Below are 8175 nucleotides of genomic sequence, written 5' to 3' on the forward strand. Positions count from 1 at the left end.
CACACTCAGGATGGAATGGAGAAAGGAAACTCACAATGTGCTCTCTGTATACATATTGTATTGGATGTACAGTGCAGCTTGGTGCTGGGAAGTGGCAGCGTGGTTACCAGCGTGATGTAGTGAGAGCTGGCTGGTGAGGGTGCTCAGAGGGGGACCAGCTTGTGGGTCGCCATGCTCGCCGGCGGGAGCGAGGGCCGCCAGGCAGGAGTGGAGGAGGAGGTGTTGCTTGCTGCGGCTGTAGCTAGAAGAAGGGGTAGGTCACCATGAGGTCAGGTCTTGTATAGCGGAGGTAGGCTTGGCTTAATAGTTGACCTCCATCATGTAAATCGGCGCTGGTTGACCTAGACCGCGAGGCATGCACTGGGAATTCGCGGGGTCGGCTACTCAGCGACAAGCGTTTGTAGGGGAGGAATCTACTACAATATCACAGGATGCCATTCGTACTGGCAGACTCGACACTCATTTACTTGACAAGTGTTACTAACAATAAAGACAATTGTGTAAGGGCGTGTGTTTTCCAACACCTACACCACCCTTATCTTACTTACTTCTCTTATCTTAGTTCTTACTCTTACTCAGTTCTTTTGGTAGCATGGACATTCTTTTGGTAGCATGGTCATTCTTTTGGTAGCATGGTCGAGGGTCTTGGCACATGGGTATTGTAATTCTGGTATCAAGTCACTTGGACGGAAATAAAGGTAAGATACTGTGGGAAAAATGAATACACCTAAAATACTCTAAGAACAAATTTATTAATATGAAATCAAAGGGAAAAAGGAGATATTATTCGCATAACTACCAGGTTCAACTCCTGGGCTTATTGCAGACTCAGTACTTTCTTTACTTATTTTCTTAGTTACTTATTTTCTTATTTCTTTACTCAACAGTAATTACTCAGATCTTACACTCTTACTGCACACAGCCTTACTGGTGTTACATTACATACATAGCAGGACCAGTTCCTTGGCCCTACTCACAATACATAGTACATGGCACTCCTTGTACATTAATGTACTTGTCACACCTACTGGTGGTACGTGGCATTACAGTACAGATACAAGACTTTACTCAACATACACGTTAATACTGAAACTAGCAGATACAGGGGCCCACTACCCAACATGGGATAATTATTTCCAACTAATTATCCCTAACATACATGTTATAACACTCTCGGTTGACATATACTTCCAGGGTGCGTCCCAGGGTAGAACACTGAGATTCACGACCGTTGTTATGGTCGGTGGTAGCGAGACACCTGGCGAGTCTGAGGTCGGCACTACGTGGCAGTGGAGCAGATTAATCAGGCAGCATCGATGCCATCGTTTTATATAAGATCCCTGCTGGGTATCTACTACATCCGGGGCAGTTGTCGAGTGAACCAAGAGTCACAATTGGATGTGGAACAAACGTTGGGGCGGGCGTCAGGGGACGCTTGCCCTGCGTGATGCGCTGGTATATATATCCCTGAGTTGCCAGTGATCGCTACTCACGCAATGACAATAATTACAAACAACTCTAACTGTTACTCATTCAAAGATGACCCTCAGTTGACAATGGTCTGGCGAATTACTTGAGTTGATTACACAGACTAATTCAAGAGTGAGCTTCCCAGGAGAAAGTGGAATAACAACGCATTGATAACTGTCTTCACAAAGGCGGGGCAAACTAGGAAGGAAACACAAGTGTAGCGTCTATGGGGAAAAACACGTCTCTCAGGGGTCGCTAACCAACTCATGTTTTGCGGTCTTGGAGTTTAATAAGAATCATTAGTTAAATAGACTGGCAGTCAACGTGACCATGACAGTTGAAGCTTTCAACATCACTCACAAAGGATCTTGAATGCTTCAACTGTAATCAGACATATCTAAGTTGACTCAAAATATTGGTGTTCTCTCTCGCATTCAGATTTACTTTATAGAGAGGTTGGTTTCAGGAACTCAGAGAAAATGGACGGCACCATAAGCTAGGGAGTGATGAGAAAACGGACGCCTCAGATGGGCGACACAATAAAGAAGGCATAGCTACGTGTTTTGTGGGCTATTGAGCGTAATATGAATCGTCTGATTTTACGTTAACTGACGTGTACGACAGTGGCCATTACATTACGTCATCTTGTAAGCATAGAGGTACTTGACGAGTCCGTATTATCATTGTGTGAGGAAGAGGATGAGTAAGAATCAGGCTGTTAGGATAATGGAACTGGAGTTATAAAGGGAAAAGTTTAAAGATAGAGAGAAAGAGAGAGAAGAGAGATAGAGAGAAAGAGAGAGAAGAGAGATAGAGAGAAAGAGAGAGAGAAAGAGAGAGAAGATACAAAGAAAAGATAGATAGAAAGAGAGAGAGAAGATAGAGAGAGAAGATAGACAGAAAGAGAGAAAGAGAGAGAAGATAGAGAGAGAAGATAGACAGAAAGAGAGAGAGAAGATAGAGAGAAAGAGGGAAAATTTCAGTTAACATTGCTTGAAAGGAGAGCTCAGCTTAAGTTGAGTACTGAGGAGGATAGAAGACATAATAGGGAAACTTTTGATATTACAAAACATGTGAAACTTGTACCTCATTTTCAAGAAACTGATCCTGAAGAATTCTTCCTACAACTTGAGAATGTTGCAAATTGTTTAAATTGGCCCAGAGAATATTGGCCATTACTAATACAAACAGTCTTAAGTCGTTCTACTTATCTGTCTGTCTTCCACACAACAATCAAACTATAACGAAGTTAAGGAGGCAATTCTGAAATGTTGTTAAGTAACTGCAGAGTATTATATAATTTTATTTAGAAATGCTAAGAAAGAGCCCAGCCAGACGTAGCATCTTAATTTGCACTCCCTCGAGAGACGTAGAATGAGGGGCGATATGATAGATGTGTATAAATGGAAGTCAGGGCTGAACAAAGGGGACATTACAAAGGTACTCAAACTATCCAACCAGGAGCGAACTCGTAACAATGGTTTTAAATTAGACAAATTTAGATTTAGGCGCGAAATAGGTAAACATTGGTTTGGAAATAGAGTAGTGGACGAGTGGAACAAGTTGCCAAATATCATCATTAATTCGAATACGCTCGATAGCTTCAAACATAGGTTGGATGGATATATGAACAATAGGGGTTGGGTGTAAATGGGACTGCCCAGTATGGGCCAATACGCCCGCTGCAGTTTCCTCCATTCTTATGCTCTTATGTACTTATATTGAATATACCCATTTGATTACTAAGCTTAAAGATATATATTTTTATTCCAGTAGAGTTTGTGATTTTTACGAATTAAGTGAGCTTATTGGCCTTGAACAGTACTTAAGTGGTGTACATCCTCATGTCCGTATGTATCTTTGTGAGAAAGAAATGACCACTCTTGATAGAGCAGCTTCTCGTTTGTTTTTCAAGTTCAGGATGATAAGAAAATGTTAGGGAATCAGGGCATTTCTGCAAGCAGCGGCCAATCAGTGATAAGTTCTGGAGCAACATTTAGCAGCCCACATGACTACAAGAGTAATAGTTATTTCAGTAAGTCAGTAGTGTGTTACTACTGTAAGAAGCCTGGCCATCTGATTGCAGGGTGTCTTAAGAGACAAAACAGCCAGCAGAATAGAGATAGTGAGCAAACAAATATTAATTTAGCTTGTGCCCAGGTAGATACTGTTAACCCGTCGAGTTCTCTTGGAGAACCAGGGTGTAGGGAATCCAGTTGTCATTCCAGCCTCTTAAGTTCAGTGGCTTTTTGTCAGTATCAGAAGATAGTCCAGTGGTACCTGTTAAAATTCTGAGAGAGACAGGAGCTTCTCACAGTATGGTTGTTAAAGGTTCTTTACCTTTTTTAGAAGAAACTTTGACTGGCGAGAGTGTTATCCAGCAAGGAATTGGCGGATTCATTACTGTCCCGTTGTGCAGACTATTTCTGAAGACTGATCTCGTTTCCCAGCCAGTGACTGTGGGGGTGCAGAATTTCTTGCCAGTGGAAGGTGTTTTATTCTTGTAAGTGAATGATATTGCTGGTAAGCTTATTGTGCCTAATCCCGCTGTTACATTCAAACCCTTGAGTAATAATCCAACTGCTGATGTAGAGGCAGTTTACCCTAATCTTTACCCATCATGTGCAGTGACTCGTAGTCAAGTTGCAAAGACTAGAGAAGAGTTTAAGACTGTGGATGCAGGAACGACTAATATGCCCCTTGTTTCTGATAGTCATTCTGGTGGTATTGTTGTACCCGTTGATCACAAGGAATTCTATGAATCAGTTGCACCAGTAGACTCTAAGGAGCTTAGTAATCTTCCTGTCACACGTGATATGTTAATTGATGCACAGAAGGCTGATCCCGAGTTAATTTCTTTGTATACCAGAGCTGTTGCATAGTCGGAGAGTAAAGTTAGCCCTGTGTTCTATTATATCAAGTCCGGCGTACTCACGCGTAAGTTTCGACCACCGGAAGTTCCAGCTAGTGATACTTGGAAAGAAGTTCATCAGATCGTGGTACCATCCTGCTACAGAGGTAGTGTTTTAAGTTTGGCTCATGACTTTGTAGGAGGACACCTTGGAGTTAAAAAGACTTGTTACAAGATCCTTAGATACTTTTATTGACCAGGAGTAACATCTCATGTAGCACAATATTGTCGGTCTTGTCATATTTGTCAAATGGCAGTTAAGCCAAATCAAATAATCAAACCTGCAGCACTAGGCCAACTCCTGTGGTGGGTGAACCTTTCTCCAAGGTAATCATGGACTGTGATGGTTCCCTCCCTAAGACAAAAAACGGTTATCAGTTCCTCTTGACTATTATGTGTGTCACTGCAAGATATCCAGGAGCAATTCCCTTGCGTCGTATTACTTCCAAATCAACAATACCTGCATTGGTTCGTTTTTTTACCCAGTTTTGTTTTCCCCGTGTTGTCCAGTCTGATCAAGGAACAAATTTTACTTCTGGGATATTTCAACAAGTAATGGCCACTTTAGGTGTCACTCAATATTTAGCATCTGCATACCATCCTGAAAGTCAAGGTGCTCTCGAGCGCTTTCACCAAAGGCTCAAAAGCATGCTGACAAAACTCTGTTTGGAGACCACAAATGATTGAGATGAAGGAATCCCCTATGTCTTAAATGCTATTAGGAGTACAAAACAAGCAAGTTTGGGATATTCTCCTTATGAATTATTATTTAGTAGAGATATAAGAGGTCCTTTGAAGCTATTACAAGAAAGTTGACTTGATGTAGATGATTCTGTGACCCTTAGTGATTATGTATTAAAGATGAAAAGTAGGTTAAGAAAGGCGCAAGAGCTAGCAAAAATTAATATGTTTAAGGCTCAGAAGGAAATGAAAAACCATTATGATAAAGACACTGTGGATAGACAGTTCCAGCCAGGAGATAAGGTGTTGCTATTTTTGCCCATCAAAAGGTTCCCATTCTAAGCTAGGTACCAAGGGCCCTTTGAAATTCTTAGTAAAGAAGGTGATATAAATTATGTAATAGCTACTCCTGGAAGGAGAAAAGATAAGAGATTGGTGCATGTAAATCCGTTGAAAGAGTATCACTCCAGGAAAAGTGAGACAGTAAATTTGGTGGTGCGAAGGGAAAAAAAAAGAAGAGAATGAGGTAACGTGTGCGACTGGTGAAGATTTTATAGTGGGTGATAAGGAAATCAAATTAAAGAACTCTGATATACTAAGTGATCTATGTATTAAGACCTCTCATTTACCACAGAAACAGAGGGTTGGTAGCCAGTGTCTCCTGCAAGAGTTTGAAGTTATATTTGCAGAAGTGCCTCAGCCCAGTCCAATAATCACTCATGATGTAGAGCTGATAGAATATACAAGTCCGGTGAAGCAGGCTCCTTATCGTGTTTCTCCCAGCAAACTGAAGATTCTGATGGAGGAGATCCAGTTCCTGTTACATCGTAGTTTGGCAGAGCCGAGAAACAGTGAGTGGGCCTCGCCGTGTGTACTCGTACCCGAGCTAGATGGGAGTTCACGCATGTGCACTGACTACAGGCGAGTTAATGCACTCACATAGGACAACTCCTTCCCGCTACTCAGAATCGACGACATCATTGATGCTGTTGGTGATGCTAGTTGTCACCAAGCTAGATCTTTTAAAAGGGTACTACCAAGTACCCCCAATCAGAAAATGCCAAGAAGACCTCTGCTTTTGTCATTCCAGAAAGCTTGTATCAATATAGTGTTATGCCTTTTGGTATGCAAAATGCCCCAGCAACTTTCCAGAGGATGACGTCTGCTGTTACTCTGGCTTGGAGGGAGTGCGTGCCTGTCTGGATGACTTGGTGATCTACTGGTCGTCGTAGAGTGAGCATCTGTTTACATTACGGGCTCTGTTTCAACGTTTGTCTGATGCCAAATTCACTGTAAACCTGGTTAAAAGTGAGTTTGGGCATGCCCGAATAATCTTCCTTGGACATGAAGTAGGCGGAGGAGCAGTAAAACCTACCATGGCTAAAGTGGAGGTCATTAATAACCTGCCTGCTCCCACAAATCACAGGGCAGTGCAACGTTTCTTGGGCATGGCAGCCTACTACCGACGCTTCTGCCCGAACTTTTCTCAAGTATCTGCTCCACTGACTGATCTTATCAGCCCAAAGAAAACTTTGTGTGGTCTACTGCTTGTCAGACTGCCTTTGACAAGATCCGCTCTCTACTAGTATCAGCACTGGTTCTTCTTGCTCCGAATTTTTAGTGTCCCTTCATTTTATAAGTTGATGCCAGTGATGTTGGGGCTGGAGCAGTATTAGTACAGGCAGATGATAGTGAATTTTACATCCAATATGCTATGTGTCTGTAAAGTTTAAACCTCATCAATGCAATTACTCTACTATAGAGAAAGAAGCTGTAGCTCTGCTTATGGCATTGAAAAAGTTTAAAGTATACCTTGGCAGCACCAATCAGAAAATTGTTGGTTAGAGTGACCGTAATCCATTACAGTTCGTGACTCTTATGAAACACAGGAATCAGAGACTTACTAGATGGTTTTTAACTCTACAGCCATGTAATATTGAGATAAAACATATTAAAGGAAAAGAGAATCTCATAGCAGATGCCTATCTCGTGCAGCAGACTGAAAATAAAATATAAGTTTTTTAACTTAAGGGGCAAGTGTTATGTAGCACAGTATATATATATATATATATATATATATATATATATATATATATATATATATATATATATATATATATATATATATATATATGCTGATAACAACAAGGAAAGAAGAAAACACGAAGTTCCAAGCGCTTTCGTGTAATTCACATCTTCAGGGGTGAGTATAGACTAAGGAGAAGTACAAAACAAGGTATATACCACCTGATTTGGACCCCCTGTACCATGGTAATTCAATCCTCAAATGTGAATAAAATACAAAATTAGTTGGGGGTTATTTTTGATGAGAAACTTAGCTGGAGAAACCACATACTAGCCATTCTCAGTATCTTGTATCACAATTGTTCGCCACTCACTCTTGTAACAATGAAAGAAATCGATTATGATCTTGGTTTCCAACACTTGATACACTGTCACACGCAATGGGGGTCTCTGGCTATTCAAAACACAACCCCTGATTACTGCACAGAAGAGAGTTGTGCGGACAATGACCTTCCTGAAAAAAACTGATCACACTATGAACAATTTGCTAAATTGAATATGTTAAAATTCGAGGATATTACCACCTTCCGCTGTGCCCTATTTACAAATCTGTCAATCACTTGGTTGACAATAATTATTTCCAGTTCTAGAATAATCAGAGATACGACTGACGGCACCCAAAGCTATCAATGCTGGTGGCAGTACCCCCCACCCGGGGGTCAATCTAGAAAAATCAACCTTTCCAAAAATAATTTTTAACCTTTTAAAATGATAAGACAGTAAAAATTAAACAAGAAGAACTATATATTGACCCTCAAAAAACTTTCGTGGCAGGGCAGAGGGAGGGAAGAGCAGGGGAGATAGGAGACTGTTGGTTTGACAGCTGACGCCAGTGGTCCCTATGCACTTAGCAGCTATTTTTAGCTCGCCTTTGTGTCCGAGGTGGCCAATAATGTATTTATTTACTGATCTTAACACTTACTTGCTATAAATAATTCATTTAGAATATTTTATTTGAATTATTTTTCATAAAGAAAAGTGCTTGGCAACACTCACCAGTCGGTCGCCAGTCTGCCTGGCTGTCTTTG

This window comes from Homarus americanus, unplaced genomic scaffold (assembly GCF_018991925.1).
Source record: "Homarus americanus isolate GMGI-L3 unplaced genomic scaffold, GMGI_Hamer_2.0 scaffold51859, whole genome shotgun sequence".
In the NCBI taxonomy this organism is placed as follows: domain Eukaryota; kingdom Metazoa; phylum Arthropoda; class Malacostraca; order Decapoda; family Nephropidae; genus Homarus; species Homarus americanus.